At 47.0% G+C, this 25,509-nt stretch overlaps 32 non-coding genes across 32 annotated transcripts; all 32 read left to right on the plus strand.

Annotated features, from left to right (window-relative positions):
- The first annotated feature begins 751 nt into the window (after positions 1-751).
- On the plus strand, positions 752-823 carry TRNAD-GUC (transfer RNA aspartic acid (anticodon GUC)). The gene has a single exon. It is a non-coding gene; the product is annotated as a tRNA-Asp (tRNA).
- Positions 824-1,061: 238 nt separating this feature from the next.
- On the plus strand, positions 1,062-1,135 carry TRNAI-AAU (transfer RNA isoleucine (anticodon AAU)). Its single transcript has one exon. It is a non-coding gene; the product is annotated as a tRNA-Ile (tRNA).
- Positions 1,136-2,009: 874 nt separating this feature from the next.
- TRNAD-GUC (transfer RNA aspartic acid (anticodon GUC)) lies at positions 2,010-2,081 on the plus strand. The gene has a single exon. It is a non-coding gene; the product is annotated as a tRNA-Asp (tRNA).
- Positions 2,082-3,262: 1,181 nt separating this feature from the next.
- On the plus strand, positions 3,263-3,334 carry TRNAD-GUC (transfer RNA aspartic acid (anticodon GUC)). The gene has a single exon. It is a non-coding gene; the product is annotated as a tRNA-Asp (tRNA).
- Positions 3,335-4,515: 1,181 nt separating this feature from the next.
- Positions 4,516-4,587, plus strand: TRNAD-GUC (transfer RNA aspartic acid (anticodon GUC)). The gene has a single exon. It is a non-coding gene; the product is annotated as a tRNA-Asp (tRNA).
- A 240-nt stretch (positions 4,588-4,827) lies between these two features.
- TRNAI-AAU (transfer RNA isoleucine (anticodon AAU)) lies at positions 4,828-4,901 on the plus strand. Its single transcript has one exon. It is a non-coding gene; the product is annotated as a tRNA-Ile (tRNA).
- An 874-nt stretch (positions 4,902-5,775) lies between these two features.
- Positions 5,776-5,847, plus strand: TRNAD-GUC (transfer RNA aspartic acid (anticodon GUC)). The gene has a single exon. It is a non-coding gene; the product is annotated as a tRNA-Asp (tRNA).
- A 236-nt stretch (positions 5,848-6,083) lies between these two features.
- TRNAI-AAU (transfer RNA isoleucine (anticodon AAU)) lies at positions 6,084-6,157 on the plus strand. The gene has a single exon. It is a non-coding gene; the product is annotated as a tRNA-Ile (tRNA).
- An 874-nt stretch (positions 6,158-7,031) lies between these two features.
- TRNAD-GUC (transfer RNA aspartic acid (anticodon GUC)) lies at positions 7,032-7,103 on the plus strand. Its single transcript has one exon. It is a non-coding gene; the product is annotated as a tRNA-Asp (tRNA).
- Positions 7,104-7,338: 235 nt separating this feature from the next.
- On the plus strand, positions 7,339-7,412 carry TRNAI-AAU (transfer RNA isoleucine (anticodon AAU)). Its single transcript has one exon. It is a non-coding gene; the product is annotated as a tRNA-Ile (tRNA).
- An 874-nt stretch (positions 7,413-8,286) lies between these two features.
- Positions 8,287-8,358, plus strand: TRNAD-GUC (transfer RNA aspartic acid (anticodon GUC)). The gene has a single exon. It is a non-coding gene; the product is annotated as a tRNA-Asp (tRNA).
- A 236-nt stretch (positions 8,359-8,594) lies between these two features.
- On the plus strand, positions 8,595-8,668 carry TRNAI-AAU (transfer RNA isoleucine (anticodon AAU)). Its single transcript has one exon. It is a non-coding gene; the product is annotated as a tRNA-Ile (tRNA).
- An 874-nt stretch (positions 8,669-9,542) lies between these two features.
- On the plus strand, positions 9,543-9,614 carry TRNAD-GUC (transfer RNA aspartic acid (anticodon GUC)). Its single transcript has one exon. It is a non-coding gene; the product is annotated as a tRNA-Asp (tRNA).
- A 240-nt stretch (positions 9,615-9,854) lies between these two features.
- On the plus strand, positions 9,855-9,928 carry TRNAI-AAU (transfer RNA isoleucine (anticodon AAU)). Its single transcript has one exon. It is a non-coding gene; the product is annotated as a tRNA-Ile (tRNA).
- An 874-nt stretch (positions 9,929-10,802) lies between these two features.
- On the plus strand, positions 10,803-10,874 carry TRNAD-GUC (transfer RNA aspartic acid (anticodon GUC)). The gene has a single exon. It is a non-coding gene; the product is annotated as a tRNA-Asp (tRNA).
- A 230-nt stretch (positions 10,875-11,104) lies between these two features.
- Positions 11,105-11,178, plus strand: TRNAI-AAU (transfer RNA isoleucine (anticodon AAU)). Its single transcript has one exon. It is a non-coding gene; the product is annotated as a tRNA-Ile (tRNA).
- Positions 11,179-13,299: 2,121 nt separating this feature from the next.
- TRNAD-GUC (transfer RNA aspartic acid (anticodon GUC)) lies at positions 13,300-13,371 on the plus strand. Its single transcript has one exon. It is a non-coding gene; the product is annotated as a tRNA-Asp (tRNA).
- A 238-nt stretch (positions 13,372-13,609) lies between these two features.
- On the plus strand, positions 13,610-13,683 carry TRNAI-AAU (transfer RNA isoleucine (anticodon AAU)). Its single transcript has one exon. It is a non-coding gene; the product is annotated as a tRNA-Ile (tRNA).
- A 1,182-nt stretch (positions 13,684-14,865) lies between these two features.
- TRNAI-AAU (transfer RNA isoleucine (anticodon AAU)) lies at positions 14,866-14,939 on the plus strand. The gene has a single exon. It is a non-coding gene; the product is annotated as a tRNA-Ile (tRNA).
- Positions 14,940-15,813: 874 nt separating this feature from the next.
- Positions 15,814-15,885, plus strand: TRNAD-GUC (transfer RNA aspartic acid (anticodon GUC)). The gene has a single exon. It is a non-coding gene; the product is annotated as a tRNA-Asp (tRNA).
- Positions 15,886-16,124: 239 nt separating this feature from the next.
- On the plus strand, positions 16,125-16,198 carry TRNAI-AAU (transfer RNA isoleucine (anticodon AAU)). The gene has a single exon. It is a non-coding gene; the product is annotated as a tRNA-Ile (tRNA).
- Positions 16,199-18,318: 2,120 nt separating this feature from the next.
- Positions 18,319-18,390, plus strand: TRNAD-GUC (transfer RNA aspartic acid (anticodon GUC)). Its single transcript has one exon. It is a non-coding gene; the product is annotated as a tRNA-Asp (tRNA).
- A 235-nt stretch (positions 18,391-18,625) lies between these two features.
- TRNAI-AAU (transfer RNA isoleucine (anticodon AAU)) lies at positions 18,626-18,699 on the plus strand. Its single transcript has one exon. It is a non-coding gene; the product is annotated as a tRNA-Ile (tRNA).
- An 874-nt stretch (positions 18,700-19,573) lies between these two features.
- TRNAD-GUC (transfer RNA aspartic acid (anticodon GUC)) lies at positions 19,574-19,645 on the plus strand. The gene has a single exon. It is a non-coding gene; the product is annotated as a tRNA-Asp (tRNA).
- A 237-nt stretch (positions 19,646-19,882) lies between these two features.
- Positions 19,883-19,956, plus strand: TRNAI-AAU (transfer RNA isoleucine (anticodon AAU)). Its single transcript has one exon. It is a non-coding gene; the product is annotated as a tRNA-Ile (tRNA).
- An 874-nt stretch (positions 19,957-20,830) lies between these two features.
- TRNAD-GUC (transfer RNA aspartic acid (anticodon GUC)) lies at positions 20,831-20,902 on the plus strand. The gene has a single exon. It is a non-coding gene; the product is annotated as a tRNA-Asp (tRNA).
- Positions 20,903-21,140: 238 nt separating this feature from the next.
- TRNAI-AAU (transfer RNA isoleucine (anticodon AAU)) lies at positions 21,141-21,214 on the plus strand. Its single transcript has one exon. It is a non-coding gene; the product is annotated as a tRNA-Ile (tRNA).
- Positions 21,215-22,088: 874 nt separating this feature from the next.
- On the plus strand, positions 22,089-22,160 carry TRNAD-GUC (transfer RNA aspartic acid (anticodon GUC)). Its single transcript has one exon. It is a non-coding gene; the product is annotated as a tRNA-Asp (tRNA).
- A 241-nt stretch (positions 22,161-22,401) lies between these two features.
- TRNAI-AAU (transfer RNA isoleucine (anticodon AAU)) lies at positions 22,402-22,475 on the plus strand. The gene has a single exon. It is a non-coding gene; the product is annotated as a tRNA-Ile (tRNA).
- A 1,158-nt stretch (positions 22,476-23,633) lies between these two features.
- On the plus strand, positions 23,634-23,707 carry TRNAI-AAU (transfer RNA isoleucine (anticodon AAU)). Its single transcript has one exon. It is a non-coding gene; the product is annotated as a tRNA-Ile (tRNA).
- An 874-nt stretch (positions 23,708-24,581) lies between these two features.
- On the plus strand, positions 24,582-24,653 carry TRNAD-GUC (transfer RNA aspartic acid (anticodon GUC)). The gene has a single exon. It is a non-coding gene; the product is annotated as a tRNA-Asp (tRNA).
- Positions 24,654-24,893: 240 nt separating this feature from the next.
- Positions 24,894-24,967, plus strand: TRNAI-AAU (transfer RNA isoleucine (anticodon AAU)). The gene has a single exon. It is a non-coding gene; the product is annotated as a tRNA-Ile (tRNA).
- The last annotated feature ends 542 nt before the right edge of the window (positions 24,968-25,509 follow it).

Consider the following 25,509-nt stretch of genomic DNA (forward strand, 5'->3'; position numbering starts at 1 on the left):
ATTTGCAGAAGTAGTTGTCTCTATGTTGTGGTGTTAATTGAAGCCTGTAGCAGGCATATACTAACTATAGTTGGTGTGGATTTTGCTGTTGACATTTGTGTCATTGTTGATAAACTACACGGTGTCCTTGCTATTCAAGGACACCCCATCGACATGTCCTGCAGAAGAGCGGAGAAGAGGGAATTGTCTGCAGAGATGAGCAGAGCATGTCCAAAGTTATCATGGCATCTAGAACAGATGGAAACAAAAAGGATGAGAAAGACTCCAATAAGAGCAAACATCATCTATAAAGGTACCTGGATGTCAAAGTTTATTTGCGCTACTTCCTGCTTCTATTCAGTATTGAGGCTCCTGTATGTAGGGTAAAAATGGCTAATAACCACTTCTACTATCTCTTCGCCCTTGTTAAGGACACTAGATCCTTCTAGGGTCAGTGTGCTGCCTAGAAAAAACCGCTGTGTGAATGAGGCCATAGTTGTCAGCCGAGCAAAAGTTTGACTAAATCTCCCAGACACTATAGACAGCTTTGCCATCATTCGGATGTCTGCTGGCTGGCCCATTTCTCTCATCCAAAGGAGCACTGACTCTGGCCAGTGAGGGCAAAATGGCAGTTTTCTTCACAGTCTCACCTCTCTTATCTGAAAGTGCAAAAAAGGAAAAATGAGCAGGGCCCACAGTGGATCCTCTGAGCACTCACATGCCTCGTGTGCACTTTCTCGGAGTGTGATGTCAGAGGTTTCGACGCAGCCAATCCTCGTTAGTATAGTGGTGAGTATCCCCGCCTGTCACGCGGGAGACCGGGGTTCGATTCCCCGACGGGGAGGTTTCTTATGTTCTTGCCACTGCTACGTGAACCTGATTGATCCGGCAATATCTTCATAAGCAGGAGCTTTTGATCTTTTATTGTTCGACTGTCACGCGTTACATATGCGTCTACCACCAAAAGTCCCTACATGTGTGCTAAATCCATCCCCCCCCCCCCCCCCCAAAAAAAAAAAAAAAGGATCGCGCTCGTACAGCTTTCCATTTTTTTCCCGGCAGGGACGTAATGCCACACCCATGGCCGGTTAGCTCAGTTGGTTAGAGCGTGGTGCTAATAACGCCAAGGTCGCGGGTTCGATCCCCGTACGGGCCAGGAGCAGCTTTTTAGAGGTCATGTTCACTAGTTTCATCCCAGGTAGATCGATGCTGAAGCTGGTTTCTTCCGATTCCGCATTTTGCTCACAGTGTTTACCGTCTCGAATCGTGTGCCTAACTGATTTGCAGAAGTAGTTGTCTCTATGTTGTGGTGTTAATTGAAGCCTGTAGCAGGCATTTACTAACTATAGTTGGTGTGGATTTTGCTGTTGACATTTGTGTCATTGTTGATAAACTACACGGTGTCCTTGCTATTCAAGGACACCCCATCGACATGTCCTGCAGAAGAGCGGAGAAGAGGGAATTGTCTGCAGAGATGAGCAGAGCATGTCCAAAGTTATCATGGCATCTAGAACAGATGGAAACAAAAAGGATGAGAAAGACTCCAATAAGAGCAAACATCATCTATAAAGGTACCTGGATGTCAAAGTTTATTTGCGCTACTTCCTGCTTCTATTCAGTATTGAGGCTCCTGTATGTAGGGTAAAAATGGCTAATAACCACTTCTACTATCTCTTCGCCCTTGTTAAGGACACTAGATCCTTCTAGGGTCAGTGTGCTGCCTAGAAAAAACCGCTGTGTGAATGAGGCCATAGTTGTCAGCCGAGCAAAAGTTTGACTAAATCTCCCAGACACTATAGACAGCTTTGCCATCATTCGGATGTCTGCTGGCTGGCCCATTTCTCTCATCCAAAGGAGCACTGACTCTGGCCAGTGAGGGCAAAATGGCAGTTTTCTTCACAGTCTCACCTCTCTTATCTGAAAGTGCAAAAAAGGAAAAATGAGCAGGGCCCACAGTGGATCCTCTGAGCACTCACATGCCTCGTGTGCACTTTCTCGGAGTGTGATGTCAGAGGGTTCGACGCAGCCAATCCTCGTTAGTATAGTGGTGAGTATCCCCGCCTGTCACGCGGGAGACCGGGGTTCGATTCCCCGACGGGGAGGTTTCTTATGTTCTTGCCACTGCTACGTGAACCTGATTGATCCGGCAATATCTTCATAAGCAGGAGCTTTTGATCTTTTATTGTTCGACTGTCACGCGTTACATATGCGTCTACCACCAAAAGTCCCTACATGTGTGCTAAATCCATCCCCCCCCCCCCATAAAAAAAAAAAAAGGATCGCGCTCGTACAGCTTTCCATTTTTTTCCCGGCAGGGACGTAATGCCACACCCATGGCCGGTTAGCTCAGTTGGTTAGAGCGTGGTGCTAATAACGCCAAGGTCGCGCGTTCGATCCCCATACGGGCCAGGAGCAGCTTTTTAGAGGTCATGTTCACTAGTTTCATCCCAGGTAGATCGATGCTGAAGCTGGTTTCTTCTGATTCCGCATTTTGCTCACAGTGTTTACCGTCTCGAATCGTGTGCCTAACTGATTTGCAGAAGTAGTTGTCTCTATGTTGTGGTGTTAATTGAAGCCTGTAGCAGGCATATACTAACTATAGTTGGTGTGGATTTTGCTGTTGACATTTGTGTCATTGTTGATAAACTACACGGTGTCCTTGCTATTCAAGGACACCCCATCGACATGTCCTGCAGAAGAGCGGAGAAGAGGGAATTGTCTGCAGAGATGAGCAGAGCATGTCCAAAGTTATCATGGCATCTAGAACAGATGGAAACAAAAAGGATGAGAAAGACTCCAATAAGAGCAAACATCATCTATAAAGGTACCTGGATGTCAAAGTTTATTTGCGCTACTTCCTGCTTCTATTCAGTATTGAGGCTCCTGTATGTAGGGTAAAAATGGCTAATAACCACTTCTACTATCTCTTCGCCCTTGTTAAGGACACTAGATCCTTCTAGGGTCAGTGTGCTGCCTAGAAAAAACCGCTGTGTGAATGAGGCCATAGTTGTCAGCCGAGCAAAAGTTTGACTAAATCTCCCAGACACTATAGACAGCTTTGCCATCATTCGGATGTCTGCTGGCTGGCCCATTTCTCTCATCCAAAGGAGCACTGACTCTGGCCAGTGAGGGCAAAATGGCAGTTTTCTTCACAGTCTCACCTCTCTTATCTGAAAGTGCAAAAAAGGAAAAATGAGCAGGGCCCACAGTGGATCCTCTGAGCACTCACATGCCTCGTGTGCACTTTCTCGGAGTGTGATGTCAGAGGTTTCGACGCAGCCAATCCTCGTTAGTATAGTGGTGAGTATCCCCGCCTGTCACGCGGGAGACCGGGGTTCGATTCCCCGACGGGGAGGTTTCTTATGTTCTTGCCACTGCTACTTGAACCTGATTGATCCGGCAATATCTTCATAAGCAGGAGCTTTTGATCTTTTATTGTTCGACTGTCACGCGTTACATATGCGTCTACCACCAAAAGTCCCTACATGTGTGCTAAATCCATCCCCCCCCCCCCAAAAAAAAAAAAAAAGGATCGCGCTCGTACAGCTTTCCATTTTTTTCCCGGCAGGGACGTAATGCCACACCCATGGCCGGTTAGCTCAGTTGGTTAGAGCGTGGTGCTAATAACGCCAAGGTCGCGCGTTCGATCCCCGTACGGGCCAGGAGCAGCTTTTTAGAGGTCATGTTCACTAGTTTCATCCCAGGTAGATCGATGCTGAAGCTGGTTTCTTCCGATTCCGCATTTTGCTCACAGTGTTTACCGTCTCGAATCGTGTGCCTAACTGATTTGCAGAAGTAGTTGTCTCTATGTTGTGGTGTTAATTGAAGCCTGTAGCAGGCATATACTAACTATAGTTGGTGTGGATTTTGCTGTTGACATTTGTGTCATTGTTGATAAACTACACGGTGTCCTTGCTATTCAAGGACACCCCATCGACATGTCCTGCAGAAGAGCGGAGAAGAGGGAATTGTCTGCAGAGATGAGCAGAGCATGTCCAAAGTTATCATGGCATCTAGAACAGATGGAAACAAAAAGGATGAGAAAGACTCCAATAAGAGCAAACATCATCTATAAAGGTACCTGGATGTCAAAGTTTATTTGCGCTACTTCCTGCTTCTATTCAGTATTGAGGCTCCTGTATGTAGGGTAAAAATGGCTAATAACCACTTCTACTATCTCTTCGCCCTTGTTAAGGACACTAGATCCTTCTAGGGTCAGTGTGCTGCCTAGAAAAAACCGCTGTGTGAATGAGGCCATAGTTGTCAGCCGAGCAAAAGTTTGACTAAATCTCCCAGACACTATAGACAGCTTTGCCATCATTCGGATGTCTGCTGGCTGGCCCATTTCTCTCATCCAAAGGAGCACTGACTCTGGCCAGTGAGGGCAAAATGGCAGTTTTCTTCACAGTCTCACCTCTCTTATCTGAAAGTGCAAAAAAGGAAAAATGAGCAGGGCCCACAGTGGATCCTCTGAGCACTCACATGCCTCGTGTGCACTTTCTCGGAGTGTGATGTCAGAGGTTTCGACGCAGCCAATCCTCGTTAGTATAGTGGTGAGTATCCCCGCCTGTCACGCGGGAGACCGGGGTTCGATTCCCCAACGGGGAGGTTTCTTATGTTCTTGCCACTGCTACGTGAACCTGATTGATCCGGCAATATCTTCATAAGCAGGAGCTTTTGATCTTTTATTGTTCGACTGTCACGCGTTACATATGCGTCTACCACCAAAAGTCCCTACATGTGTGCTAAATCCATCCCCACCCCCCCCCCCCCCCAAAAAAAAAAAAAAGGATCGCGCTCGTACAGCTTTCCATTTTTTTCCCGGCAGGGACGTAATGCCACACCCATGGCCGGTTAGCTCAGTTGGTTAGAGCGTGGTGCTAATAACGCCAAGGTCGCGGGTTCGATCCCCGTACGGGCCAGGAGCAGCTTTTTAGAGGTCATGTTCACTAGTTTCATCCCAGGTAGATCGATGCTGAAGCTGGTTTCTTCCGATTCCGCATTTTGCTCACAGTGTTTACCGTCTCGAATCGTGTGCCTAACTGATTTGCAGAAGTAGTTGTCTCTATGTTGTGGTGTTAATTGAAGCCTGTAGCAGGCATATACTAACTATAGTTGGTGTGGATTTTGCTGTTGACATTTGTGTCATTGTTGATAAACTACACGGTGTCCTTGCTATTCAAGGACACCCCATCGACATGTCCTGCAGAAGAGCGGAGAAGAGGGAATTGTCTGCAGAGATGAGCAGAGCATGTCCAAAGTTATCATGGCATCTAGAACAGATGGAAACAAAAAGGATGAGAAAGACTCCAATAAGAGCAAACATCATCTATAAAGGTACCTGGATGTCAAAGTTTATTTGCGCTACTTCCTGCTTCTATTCAGTATTGAGGCTCCTGTATGTAGGGTAAAAATGGCTAATAACCACTTCTACTATCTCTTCGCCCTTGTTAAGGACACTAGATCCTTCTAGGGTCAGTGTGCTGCCTAGAAAAAACCGCTGTGTGAATGAGGCCATAGTTGTCAGCCGAGCAAAAGTTTGACTAAATCTCCCAGACACTATAGACAGCTTTGCCATCATTCGGATGTCTGCTGGCTGGCCCATTTCTCTCATCCAAAGGAGCACTGACTCTGGCCAGTGAGGGCAAAATGGCAGTTTTCTTCACAGTCTCACCTCTCTTATCTGAAAGTGCAAAAAAGGAAAAATGAGCAGGGCCCACAGTGGATCCTCTGAGCACTCACATGCCTCGTGTGCACTTTCTCGGAGTGTGATGTCAGAGGTTTCGACGCAGCCAATCCTCGTTAGTATAGTGGTGAGTATCCCCGCCTGTCACGCGGGAGACCGGGGTTCGATTCCCCGACGGGGAGGTTTCTTATGTTCTTGCCACTGCTACGTGAACCTGATTGATCCGGCAATATCTTCATAAGCAGGAGCTTTTGATCTTTTATTGTTCGACTGTCACGCGTTACATATGCGTCTACCACCAAAAGTCCCTACATGTGTGCTAAATCCATCCCCCCCCCCCCCCCAAAAAAAAAAAAAAAGGATCGCGCTCGTACAGCTTTCCATTTTTTTCCCGGCAGGGACGTAATGCCACACCCATGGCCGGTTAGCTCAGTTGGTTAGAGCGTGGTGCTAATAACGCCAAGGTCGAGGGTTCGATCCCCGTACGGGCCAGGAGCAGCTTTTTAGAGGTCATGTTCACTAGTTTCATCCCAGGTAGATCGATGCTGAAGCTGGTTTCTTCCGATTCCGCATTTTGCTCACAGTGTTTACCGTCTCGAATCGTGTGCCTAACTGATTTGCAGAAGTAGTTGTCTCTATGTTGTGGTGTTAATTGAAGCCTGTAGCAGGCATATACTAACTATAGTTGGTGTGGATTTTGCTGTTGACATTTGTGTCATTGTTGATAAACTACACGGTGTCCTTGCTATTCAAGGACACCCCATCGACATGTCCTGCAGAAGAGCGGAGAAGAGGGAATTGTCTGCAGAGATGAGCAGAGCATGTCCAAAGTTATCATGGCATCTAGAACAGATGGAAACAAAAAGGATGAGAAAGACTCCAATAAGAGCAAACATCATCTATAAAGGTACCTGGATGTCAAAGTTTATTTGCGCTACTTCCTGCTTCTATTCAGTATTGAGGCTCCTGTATGTAGGGTAAAAATGGCTAATAACCACTTCTACTATCTCTTCGCCCTTGTTAAGGACACTAGATCCTTCTAGGGTCAGTGTGCTGCCTAGAAAAAACCGCTGTGTGAATGAGGCCATAGTTGTCAGCCGAGCAAAAGTTTGACTAAATCTCCCAGACACTATAGACAGCTTTGCCATCATTCGGATGTCTGCTGGCTGGCCCATTTCTCTCATCCAAAGGAGCACTGACTCTGGCCAGTGAGGGCAAAATGGCAGTTTTCTTCACAGTCTCACCTCTCTTATCTGAAAGTGCAAAAAAGGAAAAATGAGCAGGGCCCACAGTGGATCCTCTGAGCACTCACATGCCTCGTGTGCACTTTCTCGGAGTGTGATGTCAGAGGTTTCGACGCAGCCAATCCTCGTTAGTATAGTGGTGAGTATCCCCGCCTGTCACGCGGGAGACCGGGGTTCGATTCCCCGACGGGGAGGTTTCTTATGTTCTTGCCACTGCTACGTGAACCTGATTGATCCGGCAATATCTTCATAAGCAGGAGCTTTTGATCTTTTATTGTTCGACTGTCACGCGTTACATATGCGTCTACCACCAAAAGTCCCTACATGTGTGCTAAATCCATCCCCCCCCCCCCCAAAAAAAAAAAAAAAAGGATCGCGCTCGTACAGCTTTCCATTTTTTTCCCGGCAGGGACGTAATGCCACACCCATGGCCGGTTAGCTCAGTTGGTTAGAGCGTGGTGCTAATAACGCCAAGGTCGAGGGTTCGATCCCCGTACGGGCCAGGAGCAGCTTTTTAGAGGTCATGTTCACTAGTTTCATCCCAGGTAGATCGATGCTGAAGCTGGTTTCTTCCGATTCCGCATTTTGCTCACAGTGTTTACCGTCTCGAATCGTGTGCCTAACTGATTTGCAGAAGTAGTTGTCTCTATGTTGTGGTGTTAATTGAAGCCTGTAGCAGGCATATACTAACTATAGTTGGTGTGGATTTTGCTGTTGACATTTGTGTCATTGTTGATAAACTACACGGTGTCCTTGCTATTCAAGGACACCCCATCGACATGTCCTGCAGAAGAGCGGAGAAGAGGGAATTGTCTGCAGAGATGAGCAGAGCATGTCCAAAGTTATCATGGCATCTAGAACAGATGGAAACAAAAAGGATGAGAAAGACTCCAATAAGAGCAAACATCATCTATAAAGGTACCTGGATGTCAAAGTTTATTTGCGCTACTTCCTGCTTCTATTCAGTATTGAGGCTCCTGTATGTAGGGTAAAAATGGCTAATAACCACTTCTACTATCTCTTCGCCCTTGTTAAGGACACTAGATCCTTCTAGGGTCAGTGTGCTGCCTAGAAAAAACCGCTGTGTGAATGAGGCCATAGTTGTCAGCCGAGCAAAAGTTTGACTAAATCTCCCAGACACTATAGACAGCTTTGCCATCATTCGGATGTCTGCTGGCTGGCCCATTTCTCTCATCCAAAGGAGCACTGACTCTGGCCAGTGAGGGCAAAATGGCAGTTTTCTTCACAGTCTCACCTCTCTTATCTGAAAGTGCAAAAAAGGAAAAATGAGCAGGGCCCACAGTGGATCCTCTGAGCACTCACATGCCTCGTGTGCACTTTCTCGGAGTGTGATGTCAGAGGTTTCGACGCAGCCAATCCTTGTTAGTATAGTGGTGAGTATCCCCGCCTGTCACGCGGGAGACCGGGGTTCGATTCCCCGACGGGGAGGTTTCTTATGTTCTTGCCACTGCTACGTGAACCTGATTGATCCGGCAATATCTTCATAAGCAGGAGCTTTTGATCTTTTATTGTTCGACTGTCACGCGTTACATATGCGTCTACCACCAAAAGTCCCTACATGTGTGCTAAATCCATCCCCACCCCCCCCCCAAAAAAAAAAAAAAAGGATCGCGCTCGTACAGCTTTCCATTTTTTTCCCGGCAGGGACGTAATGCCACACCCATGGCCGGTTAGCTCAGTTGGTTAGAGCGTGGTGCTAATAACGCCAAGGTCGCGGGTTCGATCCCCGTACGGGCCAGGAGCAGCTTTTTAGAGGTCATGTTCACTAGTTTCATCCCAGGTAGATCGATGCTGAAGCTGGTTTCTTCCGATTCCGCATTTTGCTCACAGTGTTTACCGTCTCGAATCGTGTGCCTAACTGATTTGCAGAAGTAGTTGTCTCTATGTTGTGGTGTTAATTGAAGCCTGTAGCAGGCATATACTAACTATAGTTGGTGTGGATTTTGCTGTTGACATTTGTGTCATTGTTGATAAACTACACGGTGTCCTTGCTATTCAAGGACACCCCATCGACATGTCCTGCAGAAGAGCGGAGAAGAGGGAATTGTCTGCAGAGATGAGCAGAGCATGTCCAAAGTTATCATGGCATCTAGAACAGATGGAAACAAAAAGGATGAGAAAGACTCCAATAAGAGCAAACATCATCTATAAAGGTACCTGGATGTCAAAGTTTATTTGCGCTACTTCCTGCTTCTATTCAGTATTGAGGCTCCTGTATGTTGGGTAAAAATGGCTAATAACCACTTCTACTATCTCTTCGCCCTTGTTAAGGACACTAGATCCTTCTAGGGTCAGTGTGCTGCCTAGAAAAAACCGCTGTGTGAATGAGGCCATAGTTGTCAGCCGAGCAAAAGTTTGACTAAATCTCCCAGACACTATAGACAGCTTTGCCATCATTCGGATGTCTGCTGGCTGGCCCATTTCTCTCATCCAAAGGAGCACTGACTCTGGCCAGTGAGGGCAAAATGGCAGTTTTCTTCACAGTCTCACCTCTCTTATCTGAAAGTGCAAAAAAGGAAAAATGAGCAGGGCCCACAGTGGATCCTCTGAGCACTCACATGCCTCGTGTGCACTTTCTCGGAGTGTGATGTCAGAGGTTTCGACGCAGCCAATCCTCGTTAGTATAGTGGTGAGTATCCCCGCCTGTCACGCGGGAGACCGGGGTTCGATTCCCCGACGGGGAGGTTTCTTATGTTCTTGCCACTGCTACGTGAACCTGATTGATCCGGCAATATCTTCATAAGCAGGAGCTTTTGATCTTTTATTGTTCGACTGTCACGCGTTACATATGCGTCTACCACCAAAAGTCCCTACATGTGTGCTAAATCCATCCCCACCCCCCCCCCCCCCAAAAAAAAAAAAAAAGGATCGCGCTCGTACAGCTTTCCATTTTTTTCCCGGCAGGGACGTAATGCCACACCCATGGCCGGTTAGCTCAGTTGGTTAGAGCGTGGTGCTAATAACGCCAAGGTCGCGGGTTCGATCCCCGTACGGGCCAGGAGCAGCTTTTTAGAGGTCATGTTCACTAGTTTCATCCCAGGTAGATCGATGCTGAAGCTGGTTTCTTCCGATTCCGCATTTTGCTCACAGTGTTTACCGTCTCGAATCGTGTGCCTAACTGATTTGCAGAAGTAGTTGTCTCTATGTTGTGGTGTTAATTGAAGCCTGTAGCAGGCATATACTAACTATAGTTGGTGTGGATTTTGCTGTTGACATTTGTGTCATTGTTGATAAACTACACGGTGTCCTTGCTATTCAAGGACACCCCATCGACATGTCCTGCAGAAGAGTGGAGAAGAGGGAATTGTCTGCAGAGATGAGCAGAGCATGTCCAAAGTTATCATGGCATCTAGAACAGATGGAAACAAAAAGGATGAGAAAGACTCCAATAAGAGCAAACATCATCTATAAAGGTACCTGGATGTCAAAGTTTATTTGCGCTACTTCCTGCTTCTATTCAGTATTGAGGCTCCTGTATGTAGGGTAAAAATGGCTAATAACCACTTCTACTATCTCTTCGCCCTTGTTAAGGACACTAGATCCTTCTAGGGTCAGTGTGCTGCCTAGAAAAAAACGCTGTGTGAATGAGGCCATAGTTGTCAGCCGAGCAAAAGTTTGACTAAATCTCCCAGACACTATAGACAGCTTTGCCATCATTCGGATGTCTGCTGGCTGGCCCATTTCTCTCATCCAAAGGAGCACTGACTCTGGCCAGTGAGGGCAAAATGGCAGTTTTCTTCACAGTCTCACCTCTCTTATCTGAAAGTGCAAAAAAGGAAAAATGAGCAGGGCCCACAGTGGATCCTCTGAGCACTCACATGCCTCGTGTGCACTTTCTCGGAGTGTGATGTCAGAGGTTTCGACGCAGCCAATCCTCGTTAGTATAGTGGTGAGTATCCCCGCCTGTCACGCGGGAGACCGGGGTTCGATTCCCCGACGGGGAGGTTTCTTATGTTCTTGCCACTGCTACGTGAACCTGATTGATCCGGCAATAGCTTCATAAGCAGGATCTTTTATTGTTCGACTGTCACGCGTTACATATGCGTCTACCACCAAAAGTCCCTACATGTGTGCTAAATCCATCCCCACCCCCCCCCCCCAAAAAAAAAAAAAAAGGATCGCGCTCGTACAGCTTTCCATTTTTTTCCCGGCAGGGACGTAATGCCACACCCATGGCCGGTTAGCTCAGTTGGTTAGAGCGTGGTGCTAATAACGCCAAGGTCGCGCGTTCGATCCCCGTACGGGCCAGGAGCAGCTTTTTAGAGGTCATGTTCACTAGTTTCATCCCAGGTAGATCGATGCTGAAGCTGGTTTCTTCCGATTCCGCATTTTGCTCACAGTGTTTACCGTCTCGAATCGTGTGCCTAACTGATTTGCAGAAGTAGTTGTCTCTATGTTGTGGTGTTAATTGAAGCCTGTAGCAGGCATATACTAACTATAGTTGGTGTGGATTTTGCTGTTGACATTTGTGTCATTGTTGATAAACTACACGGTGTCCTTGCTATTCAAGGACACCCCATCGACATGTCCTGCAGAAGAGCGGAGAAGAGGGAATTGTCTGCAGAGATGAGCAGAGCATGTCCAAAGTTATCATGGCATCTAGAACAGATGGAAACAAAAAGGATGAGAAAGACTCCAATAAGAGCAAACATCATCTATAAAGGTACCTGGATGTCAAAGTTTATTTGCGCTACTTCCTGCTTCTATTCAGTATTGAGGCTCCTGTATGTAGGGTAAAAATGGCTAATAACCACTTCTACTATCTCTTCGCCCTTGTTAAGGACACTAGATCCTTCTAGGGTCAGTGTGCTGCCTAGAAAAAACCGCTGTGTGAATGAGGCCATAGTTGTCAGCCGAGCAAAAGTTTGACTAAATCTCCCAGACACTATAGACAGCCTTGCCATCATTCGGATGTCTGCTGGCTGGCCCATTTCTCTCATCCAAAGGAGCACTGACTCTGGCCAGTGAGGGCAAAATGGCAGTTTTCTTCACAGTCTCACCTCTCTTATCTGAAAGTGCAAAAAAGGAAAAATGAGCAGGGCCCACAGTGGATCCTCTGAGCACTCACATGCCTCGTGTGCACTTTCTCGGAGTGTGATGTCAGAGGTTTTGACGCAGCCAATCCTCGTTAGTATAGTGGTGAGTATCCCCTCCTGTCACGCGGGAGACCGGGGTTTGATTCCCCAACGGGGAGGTTTCTTATGTTCTTGCCACTGCTACGTGAACCTGATTGATCCGGCAATATCTTCATAAGCAGGAGCTTTTGATCTTTTATTGTTCGACTGTCACGCGTTACATATGCGTCTACCACCAAAAGTCCCTACATGTGTGCTAAATCCATCCCCACCCCCCCCCCCCAAAAAAAAAAAAAAAGGATCGCGCTCGTACAGCTTTCCATTTTTTTCCTGGCAGGGACGTAATGCCACACCCATGGCCGGTTAGCTCAGTTGGTTAGAGCGTGGTGCTAATAACGCCAAGGTCGCGGGTACGGGCCAGGAGCAGCTTTTTAGAGGTCATGTTCACTAGTTTCATCCCAGGTAGATCGATGCTGAAGCTGGTTTCTTCCGATTCCGCATTTTGCTCACAGTGTTTACCGTCTCGAATCGTGTGCCTAACTGATTTGCAGAAGTAGTTGTCTCTATGTTGTGGTGTTAATTGAAGCCTGTAGCAGGCATATACTAACTATAGTTGGTGTGGATTTTGCTGTTGACATTTGTGTCATTGTTGATAAACTACACGGTGTCCTTGCTATTCAAGGACACCCCATCGACATGTCCTGCAGAAGAGCGGAGAAGAGGGAATTGTCTGCAGAGATGAGCAGAGCATGTCCAAAGTTATCATGGCATCTAGAACAGATGGAAACAAAAAGGATGAGAAAGACTCCAATAAGAGCAAACATCATCTATAAAGGTACCTGGATGTCAAAGTTTATTTGCGCTACTTCCTGCTTCTATTCAGTATTGAGGCTCCTGTATGTAGGGTAAAAATGGCTAATAACCACTTCTACTATCTCTTCGCCCTTGTTAAGGACACTAGATCCTTCTAGGGTCAGTGTGCTGCCTAGAAAAAACCGCTGTGTGAATGAGGCCATAGTTGTCAGCCGAGCAAAAGTTTGACTAAATCTCCCAGACACTATAGACAGCTTTGCCATCATTCGGATGTCTGCTGGCTGGCCCATTTCTCTCATCCAAAGGAGCACTGACTCTGGCCAGTGAGGGCAAAATGGCAGTTTTCTTCACAGTCTCACCTCTCTTATCTGAAAGTGCAAAAAAGGAAAAATGAGCAGGGCCCACAGTGGATCCTCTGAGCACTCACATGCCTCGTGTGCACTTTCTCGGAGTGTGATGTCAGAGGTTTCGACGCAGCCAATCCTCGTTAGTATAGTGGTGAGTATCCCCGCCTGTCACGCGGGAGACCGGGGTTCGATTCCCCGACGGGGAGGTTTCTTATGTTCTTGCCACTGCTACGTGAACCTGATTGATCCGGCAATATCTTCATAAGCAGGAGCTTTTGATCTTTTATTGTTCGACTGTCACGCGTTACATATGCGTCTACCACCAAAAGTCCCTACATGTGTGCTAAATCCATCCCCACCCCCCCCCCAAAAAAAAAAAAAAAAAGGATCGCGCTCGTACAGCTTTCCATTTTTTTCCCGGCAGGGACATAATGCCACACCCATGGCCGGTTAGCTCAGTTGGTTAGAGCGTGGTGCTAATAACGCCAAGGTCGCGGGTTCGATCCCCGTACGGGCCAGGAGCAGCTTTTTAGAGGTCATGTTCACTAGTTTCATCCCAGGTAGATCGATGCTGAAGCTGGTTTCTTCCGATTCCGCATTTTGCTCACAGTGTTTACCGTCTCGAATCGTGTGCCTAACTGATTTGCAGAAGTAGTTGTCTCTATGTTGTGGTGTTAATTGAAGCCTGTAGCAGGCATATACTAACTATAGTTGGTGTGGATTTTGCTGTTGACATTTGTGTCATTGTTGATAAACTACACGGTGTCCTTGCTATTCAAGGACACCCCATCGACATGTCCTGCAGAAGAGCGGAGAAGAGGGAATTGTCTGCAGAGATGAGCAGAGCATGTCCAAAGTTATCATGGCATCTAGAACAGATGGAAACAAAAAGGATGAGAAAGACTCCAATAAGAGCAAACATCATCTATAAAGGTACCTGGATGTCAAAGTTTATTTGCGCTACTTCCTGCTTCTATTCAGTATTGAGGCTCCTGTATGTTGGGTAAAAATGGCTAATAACCACTTCTACTATCTCTTCGCCCTTGTTAAGGACACTAGATCCTTCTAGGGTCAGTGTGCTGCCTAGAAAAAACCGCTGTGTGAATGAGGCCATAGTTGTCAGCCGAGCAAAAGTTTGACTAAATCTCCCAGACACTAAAGACAGCTTTGCCATCATTCGGATGTCTGCTGGCTGGCCCATTTCTCTCATCCAAAGGAGCACTGACTCTGGCCAGTGAGGGCAAAATGGCAGTTTTCTTCACAGTCTCACCTCTCTTATCTGAAAGTGCAAAAAAGGAAAAATGAGCAGGGCCCACAGTGGATCCTCTGAGCACTCACATGCCTCGTGTGCACTTTCTCGGAGTGTGATGTCAGAGGTTTCGACGCAGCCAATCCTCGTTAGTATAGTGGTGAGTATCCCCGCCAGTCACGCGGGAGACCGGGGTTCGATTCCCCGACGGGGAGGTTTCTTATGTTCTTGCCACTGCTACGTGAACCTGATTGATCCGGCAATATCTTCATAAGCAGGAGCTTTTTATCTTTTATTGTTCGACTGTCACGCGTTACATATGCGTCTACCACCAAAAGTCCCTACATGTGTGCTAAATCCATCCCCACCCCACCCCCCCAAAAAAAAAAAAAGGATCGCGCTCGTACAGCTTTCCATTTTTTTCCCGGCAGGGACGTAATGCCACACCCATGGCCGGTTAGCTCAGTTGGTTAGAGCGTGGTGCTAATAACGCCAAGGTCGCGGGTTCGATCCCCGTACGGGCCAGGAGCAGCTTTTTAGAGGTCATGTTCACTAGTTTCATCCCAGGTAGATCGATGCTGAAGCTGGTTTCTTCCGATTCCGCATTTTGCTCACAGTGTTTACCGTCTCGAATCGTGTGCCTAACTGATTTGCAGAAGTAGTTGTCTCTATGTTGTGGTGTTAATTGAAGCCTGTAGCAGGCATATACTAACTATAGTTGGTGTGGATTTTGCTGTTGACATTTGTGTCATTGTTGATAAACTACACGGTGTCCTTGCTATTCAAGGACACCCCATCGACATGTCCTGCAGAAGAGCGGAGAAGAGGGAATTGTCTGCAGAGATGAGCAGAGCATGTCCAAAGTTATCATGGCATCTAGAACAGATGGAAACAAAAAGGATGAGAAAGACTCCAATAAGAGCAAACATCATCTATAAAGGTACCTGGATGTCAAAGTTTATTTGCGCTACTTCCTGCTTCTATTCAGTATTGAGGCTCCTGTATGTAGGGTAAAAATGGCTAATAACCACTTCTACTATCTCTTCGCCCTTGTTAAGGACACTAGATCCTTCTAGGGTCAGTGTGCTGCCTAGAAAAAACCGCTGTGTGAATGAGGCCATAGTTGTCAGCCGAGCAAAAGTTTGACTAAATCTCCCAGACACTATAGACAGCTTTGCCATCATTCGGATGTCTGCTGGCTGGCCCATTTCTCTCATCCAAAGGAGCACTGACTCTGGCCAGTGAGGGCAAAATGGCAGTTTTCTTCACAGTCTCACCTCTCTTATCTGAAAGTGCAAAAAAGGAAAAATGAGCAGGGCCCACAGTGGATCCTCTGAGCACTCACATGCCTCGTGTGCACTTTCTCGGAGTGTGATGTCAGAGGTTTCGACGCAGCCACTCCTCGTTAGTATAGTGGTGAGTATCCCCGCCTGTCACGCGGGAGACCGGGGTTCGATTCCCCGACGGGGAGGTTTCTTATGTTCTTGCCACTGCTACGTGAACCTGATTGATCCGGCAATATCTTCATAAGCAGGAGCTTTTGATCTTTTATTGTTCGACTGTCACGCGTTACATATGCGTCTACCACCAAAAGTCCCTACATGTGTGCTAAATCCATCCCCACCCCCCCCCCCCCAAAAAAAAAAAAAAAGGATCGCGCTCGTACAGCTTTCCATTTTTTTCCCGGCAGGGACGTAATGCCACACCCATGGCCGGTTAGCTCAGTTGGTTAGAGCGTGGTGCTAATAACGCCAAGGTCGCGGGTTCGATCCCCGTACGGGCCAGGAGCAGCTTTTTAGAGGTCATGTTCACTAGTTTCATCCCAGGTAGATCGATGCTGAAGCTGGTTTCTTCCGATTCCGCATTTTGCTCACAGTGTTTACCGTCTCGAATCGTGTGCCTAACTGATTTGCAGAAGTAGTTGTCTCTATGTTGTGGTGTTAATTGAAGCCTGTAGCAGGCATATACTAACTATAGTTGGTGTGGATTTTGCTGTTGACATTTGTGTCATTGTTGATAAACTACACGGTGTCCTTGCTATTCAAGGACACCCCATCGACATGTCCTGCAGAAGAGCGGAGAAGAGGGAATTGTCTGCAGAGATGAGCAGAGCATGTCCAAAGTTATCATGGCATCTAGAACAGATGGAAACAAAAAGGATGAGAAAGACTCCAATAAGAGCAAACATCATCTATAAAGGTACCTGGATGTCAAAGTTTATTTGCGCTACTTCCTGCTTCTATTCAGTATTGAGGCTCCTGTATGTAGGGTAAAAATGGCTAATAACCACTTCTACTATCTCTTCGCCCTTGTTAAGGACACTAGATCCTTCTAGGGTCAGTGTGCTGCCTAGAAAAAACCGCTGTGTGAATGAGGCCATAGTTGTCAGCCGAGCAAAAGTTTGACTAAATCTCCCAGACACTATAGACAGCTTTGCCATCATTCGGATGTCTGCTGGCTGGCCCATTTCTCTCATCCAAAGGAGCACTGACTCTGGCCAGTGAGGGCAAAATGGCAGTTTTCTTCACAGTCTCACCTCTCTTATCTGAAAGTGCAAAAAAGGAAAAATGAGCAGGGCCCACAGTGGATCCTCTGAGCACTCACATGCCTCGTGTGCACTTTCTCGGAGTGTGATGTCAGAGGTTTTGACGCAGCCAATCCTCGTTAGTATAGTGGTGAGTATCCCCTCCTGTCACGCGGGAGACCGGGGTTTGATTCCCCAACGGGGAGGTTTCTTATGTTCTTGCCACTGCTACGTGAACCTGATTGATCCGGCAATATCTTCATAAGCAGGAGCTTTTGATCTTTTATTGTTCGACTGTCACGCGTTACATATGCGTCTACCACCAAAAGTCCCTACATGTGTGCTAAATCCATCCCCACCCCCCCCCCCAAAAAAAAAAAAAAAGGATCGCGCTCGTACAGCTTTCCATTTTTTTCCCGGCAGGGACGTAATGCCACACCCATGGCCGGTTAGCTCAGTTGGTTAGAGCGTGGTGCTAATAACGCCAAGGTCGCGGGTACGGGCCAGGAGCAGCTTTTTAGAGGTCATGTTCACTAGTTTCATCCCAGGTAGATCGATGCTGAAGCTGGTTTCTTCCGATTCCGCATTTTGCTCACAGTGTTTACCGTCTCGAATCGTGTGCCTAACTGATTTGCAGAAGTAGTTGTCTCTATGTTGTGGTGTTAATTGAAGCCTGTAGCAGGCATATACTAACTATAGTTGGTGTGGATTTTGCTGTTGACATTTGTGTCATTGTTGATAAACTACACGGTGTCCTTGCTATTCAAGGACACCCCATCGACATGTCCTGCAGAAGAGCGGAGAAGAGGGAATTGTCTGCAGAGATGAGCAGAGCATGTCCAAAGTTATCATGGCATCTAGAACAGATGGAAACAAAAAGGATGAGAAAGACTCCAATAAGAGCAAACATCATCTATAAAGGTACCTGGATGTCAAAGTTTATTTGCGCTACTTCCTGCTTCTATTCAGTATTGAGGCTCCTGTATGTAGGGTAAAAATGGCTAATAACCACTTCTACTATCTCTTCGCCCTTGTTAAGGACACTAGATCCTTCTAGGGTCAGTGTGCTGCCTAGAAAAAACCGCTGTGTGAATGAGGCCATAGTTGTATGCCGAGCAAAAGTTTGACTAAATCTCCCAGACACTATAGACAGCTTTGCCATCATTCGGATGTCTGCTGGCTGGCCCATTTCTCTCATCCAAAGGAGCACTGACTCTGGCCAGTGAGGGCAAAATGGCAGTTTTCTTCACAGTCTCACCTCTCTTATCTGAAAGTGCAAAAAAGGAAAAATGAGCAGGGCCCACAGTGGATCCTCTGAGCACTCACATGCCTCGTGTGCACTTTCTCGGAGTGTGATGTCAGAGGTTTAGACGCAGCCAATCCTCGTTAGTATAGTGGTGAGTATCCCCGCCTGTCACGCGGGAGACCGGGGTTCGATTCCCCGACGGGGAGGTTTCTTATGTTCTTGCCACTGCTACGTGAACCTGATTGATCCGGCAATATCTTCATAAGCAGGAGCTTTTGATCTTTTATTGTTCGACTGTCACGCGTTACATATGCGTCTACCACCAAAAGTCCCTACATGTGTGCTAAATCCATCCCCACCCCCCCCCAAAAAAAAAAAAAAAGGATCGCGCTCGTACAGCTTTCCATTTTTTTCCCAGCAGGGACATAATGCCACACCCATGGCCGGTTAGCTCAGTTGGTTAGAGCGTGGTGCTAATAACGCCAAGGTCGCGGGTTCGATCCCCGTACGGGCCAGGAGCAGCTTTTTAGAGGTCATGTTCACTAGTTTCATCCCAGGTAGATCGATGCTGAAGCTGGTTTCTTCCGATTCCGCATTTTGCTCACAGTGTTTACCGTCTCGAATCGTGTGCCTAACTGATTTGCAGAAGTAGTTGTCTCTATGTTGTGGTGTTAATTGAAGCCTGTAGCAGGCATATACTAACTATAGTTGGTGTGGATTTTGCTGTTGACATTTGTGTCATTGTTGATAAACTACACGGTGTCCTTGCTATTCAAGGACACCCCATCGACATGTCCTGCAGAAGAGCGGAGAAGAGGGAATTGTCTGCAGAGATGAGCAGAGCATGTCCAAAGTTATCATGGCATCTAGAACAGATGGAAACAAAAAGGATGAGAAAGACTCCAATAAGAGCAAACATCATCTATAAAGGTACCTGGATGTCAAAGTTTATTTGCGCTACTTCCTGCTTCTATTCAGTATTGAGGCTCCTGTATGTTGGGTAAAAATGGCTAATAACCACTTCTACTATCTCTTCGCCCTTGTTAAGGACACTAGATCCTTCTAGGGTCAGTGTGCTGCCTAGAAAAAACCGCTGTGTGAATGAGGCCATAGTTGTCAGCCGAGCAAAAGTTTGACTAAATCTCCCAGACACTATAGACAGCTTTGCCATCATTCGGATGTCTGCTGGCTGGCCCATTTCTCTCATCCAAAGGAGCACTGACTCTGGCCAGTGAGGGCAAAATGGCAGTTTTCTTCACAGTCTCACCTCTCTTATCTGAAAGTGCAAAAAAGGAAAAATGAGCAGGGCCCACAGTGGATCCTCTGAGCACTCACATGCCTCGTGTGCACTTTCTCGGAGTGTGATGTCAGAGGTTTCGACGCAGCCAATCCTCGTTAGTATAGTGGTGAGTATCCCCGCCTGTCACGCGGGAGACCGGGGTTCGATTCCCCGACGGGGAGGTTTCTTATGTTCTTGCCACTGCTACGTGAACCTGATTGATCCGGCAATATCTTCATAAGCAGGAGCTTTTGATCTTTTATTGTTTGACTGTCACGCGTTACATATGCGTCTACCACCAAAAGTCCCTACATGTGTGCTAAATCCATCCCCACCCCACCCCCCCAAAAAAAAAAAAAAGGATCGCGCTCGTACAGCTTTCCATTTTTTTCCCGGCAGGGACGTAATGCCACACCCATGGCCGGTTAGCTCAGTTGGTTAGAGCGTGGTGCTAATAACGCCAAGGTCGCGGGTTCGATCCCCGTACGGGCCAGGAGCAGCTTTTTAGAGGTCATGTTCACTAGTTTCATCCCAGGTAGATCGATGCTGAAGCTGGTTTCTTCCGATTCCGCATTTTGCTCACAGTGTTTACCGTCTCGAATCGTGTGCCTAACTGATTTGCAGAAGTAGTTGTCTCTATGTTGTGGTGTTAATTGAAGCCTGTAGCAGGCATATACTAACTATAGTTGGTGTGGATTTTGCTGTTGACATTTGTGTCATTGTTGATAAACTACACGGTGTCCTTGCTATTCAAGGACACCCCATCGACATGTCCTGCAGAAGAGCGGAGAAGAGGGAATTGTCTGCAGAGATGAGCAGAGCATGTCCAAAGTTATCATGGCATCTAGAACAGATGGAAACAAAAAGGATGAGAAAGACTCCAATAAGAGCAAACATCATCTATAAAGGTACCTGGATGTCAAAGTTTATTTGCGCTACTTCCTGCTTCTATTCAGTATTGAGGCTCCTGTATGTAGGGTAAAAATGGCTAATAACCACTTCTACTATCTCTTCGCCCTTGTTAAGGACACTAGATCCTTCTAGGGTCAGTGTGCTGCCTAGAAAAAACCGCTGTGTGAATGAGGCCATAGTTGTCAGCCGAGCAAAAGTTTGACTAAATCTCCCAGACACTATAGACAGCTTTGCCATCATTCGGATGTCTGCTGGCTGGCCCATTTCTCTCATCCAAAGGAGCACTGACTCTGGCCAGTGAGGGCAAAATGGCAGTTTTCTTCACAGTCTCACCTCTCTTATCTGAAAGTGCAAAAAAGGAAAAATGAGCAGGGCCCACAGTGGATCCTCTGAGCACTCACATGCCTCGTGTGCACTTTCTCGGAGTGTGATGTCAGAGGTTTCGACGCAGCCACTCCTCGTTAGTATAGTGGTGAGTATCCCCGCCTGTCACGCGGGAGACCGGGGTTCGATTCCCCGACGGGGAGGTTTCTTATGTTCTTGCCACTGCTACGTGAACCTGATTGATCCGGCAATATCTTCATAAGCAGGAGCTTTTGATCTTTTATTGTTCGACTGTCACGCGTTACATATGCGTCTACCACCAAAAGTCCCTACATGTGTGCTAAATCCATCCCCACCCCCCCCCCCCCAAAAAAAAAAAAAAGGATCGCGCTCGTACAGCTTTCCATTTTTTTCCCGGCAGGGACGTAATGCCACACCCATGGCCGGTTAGCTCAGTTGGTTAGAGCGTGGTGCTAATAACGCCAAGGTCGCGGGTTCGATCCCCGTACGGGCCAGGAGCAGCTTTTTAGAGGTCATGTTCACTAGTTTCATCCCAGGTAGATCGATGCTGAAGCTGGTTTCTTCCGATTCCGCATTTTGCTCACAGTGTTTACCGTCTCGAATCGTGTGCCTAACTGATTTGCAGAAGTAGTTGTCTCTATGTTGTGGTGTTAATTGAAGCCTGTAGCAGGCATATACTAACTATAGTTGGTGTGGATTTTGCTGTTGACATTTGTGTCATTGTTGATAAACTACACGGTGTCCTTGCTATTCAAGGACACCCCATCGACATGTCCTGCAGAAGAGCGGAGAAGAGGGAATTGTCTGCAGAGATGAGCAGAGCATGTCCAAAGTTATCATGGCATCTAGAACAGATGGAAACAAAAAGGATGAGAAAGACTCCAATAAGAGCAAACATCATCTATAAAGGTACCTGGATGTCAAAGTTTATTTGCGCTACTTCCTGCTTCTATTCAGTATTGAGGCTCCTGTATGTAGGGTAAAAATGGCTAATAACCACTTCTACTATCTCTTCGCCCTTGTTAAGGACACTAGATCCTTCTAGGGTCAGTGTGCTGCCTAGAAAAAACCGCTGTGTGAATGAGGCCATAGTTGTCAGCCGAGCAAAAGTTTGACTAAATCTCCCAGACACTATAGACAGCTTTGCCATCATTCGGATGTCTGCTGGCTGGCCCATTTCTCTCATCCAAAGGAGCACTGACTCTGGCCAGTGAGGGCAAAATGGCAGTTTTCTTCACAGTCTCACCTCTCTTATCTGAAAGTGCAAAAAAGGAAAAATGAGCAGGGCCCACAGTGGATCCTCTGAGCACTCACATGCCTCGTGTGCACTTTCTCGGAGTGTGATGTCAGAGGTTTCGACGCAGCCAATCCTCGTTAGTATAGTGGTGAGTATCCCCGCCTGTCACGCGGGAGACCGGGGTTCGATTCCCCGACGGGGAGGTTTCTTATGTTCTTGCCACTGCTACGTGAACCTGATTGATCCGGCAATATCTTCATAAGCAGGAGCTTTTGATCTTTTATTGTTCGACTGTCACGCGTTACATATGCGTCTACCACCAAAAGTCCCTACATGTGTGCTAAATCCATCCCCACCCCCCCCCCCCCCAAAAAAAAAAAAAAAAGAATCGCGCTCGTACAGCTTTCCATTTTTTTCCCGGCAGGGACGTAATGCCACACCCATGGCCGGTTAGCTCAGTTGGTTAGAGCGTGGTGCTAATAACGCCAAGGTCGCGGGTTCGATCCCCGTACGGGCCAGGAGCAGCTTTTTAGAGGTCATGTTCACTAGTTTCATCCCAGGTAGATCGATGCTGAAGCTGGTTTCTTCCGATTCCGCATTTTGCTCACAGTGTTTACCGTCTCGAATCGTGTGCCTAACTGATTTGCAGAAGTAGTTGTCTCTATGTTGTGGTGTTAATTGAAGCCTGTAGCAGGCATATACTAACTATAGTTGGTGTGGATTTTGCTGTTGACATTTGTGTCATTGTTGATAAACTACACGGTGTCCTTGCTATTCAAGGACACCCCATCGACATGTCCTGCAGAAGAGCGGAGAAGAGGGAATTGTCTGCAGAGATGAGCAGAGCATGTCCAAAGTTATCATGGCATCTAGAACAGATGGAAACAAAAAGGATGAGAAAGACTCCAATAAGAGCAAACATCATCTATAAAGGTACCTGGATGTCAAAGTTTATTTGCGCTACTTCCTGCTTCTATTCAGTATTGAGGCTCCTGTATGTAGGGTAAAAATGGCTAATAACCACTTCTACTATCTCTTCGCCCTTGTTAAGGACACTAGATCCTTCTAGGGTCAGTGTGCTGCCTAGAAAAAACCGCTGTGTGAATGAGGCCATAGTTGTCAGCCGAGCAAAAGTTTGACTAAATCTCCCAGACACTATAGACAGCTTTGCCATCATTCGGATGTCTGCTGGCTGGCCCATTTCTCTCATCCAAAGGAGCACTGACTCTGGCCAGTGAGGGCAAAATGGCAGTTTTCTTCACAGTCTCACCTCTCTTATCTGAAAGTGCAAAAAAGGAAAAATGAGCAGGGCCCACAGTGGATCCTCTGAGCACTCACATGCCTCGTGTGCACTTTCTCGGAGTGTGATGTCAGAGGTTTCGACGCAGCCAATCCTCGTTAGTATAGTGGTGAGTATCCCCGCCTGTCACGCGGGAGGTTTCTTATGTTCTTGCCACTGCTACGTGAACCTGATTGATCCGGCAATATCTTCATAAGCAGGAGCTTTTGATCTTTTATTGTTCGACTGTCACGCGTTACATATGCGTCTACCACCAAAAGTCCCTACATGTGTGCTAAATCCATCCCCACCCCCCCCCCCCCAAAAAAAAAAAAAAAGGATCGCGCTCGTACAGCTTTCCATTTTTTTCCCGGCAGGGACGTAATGCCACACCCATGGCCGGTTAGCTTAGTTGGTTAGAGCGTGGTGCTAATAACGCCAAGGTCGCGGGTTCGATCCCCGTACGGGCCAGGAGCAGCTTTTTAGAGGTCATGTTCACTAGTTTCATCCCAGGTAGATCGATGCTGAAGCTGGTTTCTTCCGATTCCGCATTTTGCTCACAGTGTTTACCGTCTCGAATCGTGTGCCTAACTGATTTGCAGAAGTAGTTGTCTCTATGTTGTGGTGTTAATTGAAGCCTGTAGCAGGCATATACTAACTATAGTTGGTGTGGATTTTGCTGTTGACATTTGTGTCATTGTTGATAAACTACACGGTGTCCTTGCTATTCAAGGACACCCCATCGACATGTCCTGCAGAAGAGCGGAGAAGAGGGAATTGTCTGCAGAGATGAGCAGAGCATGTCCAAAGTTATCATGGCATCTAGAACAGATGGAAACAAAAAGGATGAGAAAGACTCCAATAAGAGCAAACATCATCTATAAAGGTACCTGGATGTCAAAGTTTATTTGCGCTACTTCCTGCTTCTATTCAGTATTGAGGCTCCTGTATGTAGGGTAAAAATGGCTAATAACCACTTCTACTATCTCTTCGCCCTTGTTAAGGACACTAGATCCTTCTAGGGTCAGTGTGCTGCCTAGAAAAAACCGCTGTGTGAATGAGGCCATAGTTGTCAGCCGAGCAAAAGTTTGACTAAATCTCCCAGACACTATAGACAGCTTTGCCATCATTCGGATGTCTGCTGGCTGGCCCATTTCTCTCATCCAAAGGAGCACTGACTCTGGCCAGTGAGGGCAAAATGGCAGTTTTCTTCACAGTCTCACCTCTCTTATCTGAAAGTGCAAAAAAGGAAAAATGAGCAGGGCCCACAGTGGATCCTCTGAGCACTCACATGCCTCGTGTGCACTTTCTCGGAGTGTGATGTCAGAGGTTTCGACGCAGCCAATCCTCGTTAGTATAGTGGTGAGTATCCCCGCCTGTCACGCGGGAGACCGGGGTTCGATTCCCCGACGGGGAGGTTTCTTATGTTCTTGCCACTGCTACGTGAACCTGATTGATCCGGCAATAGCTTCATAAGCAGGAGCTTTTGATCTTTTATTGTTCGACTGTCACGCCTTACATATGCGTCTACCACCAAAAGTCCCTACATGTGTGCTAAATCCATCCCCACCCCCCCCCCCCCCAAAAAAAAAAAAAAAGGATCGCGCTCGTACAGCTTTCCATTTTTTTCCCGGCAGGGACGTAATGCCACACCCATGGCCTGTTAGCTCAGTTGGTTAGAGCGTGGTGCTAATAACGCCAAGGTCGCGGGTTCGATCCCCGTACGGGCCAGGAGCAGCTTTTTAGAGGTCATGTTCACTAGTTTCATCCCAGGTAGATCGATGCTGAAGCTGGTTTCTTCCGATTCCGCATTTTGCTCACAGTGTTTACCGTCTCGAATCGTGTGCCTAACTGATTTGCAGAAGTAGTTGTCTCTATGTTGTGGTGTTAATTGAAGCCTGTAGCAGGCATATACTAACTATAGTTGGTGTGGATTTTGCTGTTGACATTTGTGTCATTGTTGATAAACTACACGGTGTCCTTGCTATTCAAGGACACCCCATCGACATGTCCTGCAGAAGAGCGGAGAAGAGGGAATTGTCTGCAGAGATGAGCAGAGCATGTCCAAAGTTATCATGGCATCTAGAACAGATGGAAACAAAAAGGATGAGAAAGACTCCAATAAGAGCAAACATCATCTATAAAGGTACCTGGATGTCAAAGTTTATTTGCGCTACTTCCTGCTTCTATTCAGTATTGAGGCTCCTGTATGTAGGGTAAAAATGGCTAATAACCACTTCTACTATCTCTTCGCCCTTGTTAAGGACACTAGA

The sequence above is a fragment of the Dendrobates tinctorius genome, unplaced genomic scaffold, assembly GCF_039654945.1.
Source record: "Dendrobates tinctorius isolate UK_male_01 unplaced genomic scaffold, ASM3965494v1 ptg000062l, whole genome shotgun sequence".
NCBI lineage: Eukaryota > Metazoa > Chordata > Amphibia > Anura > Dendrobatidae > Dendrobates > Dendrobates tinctorius.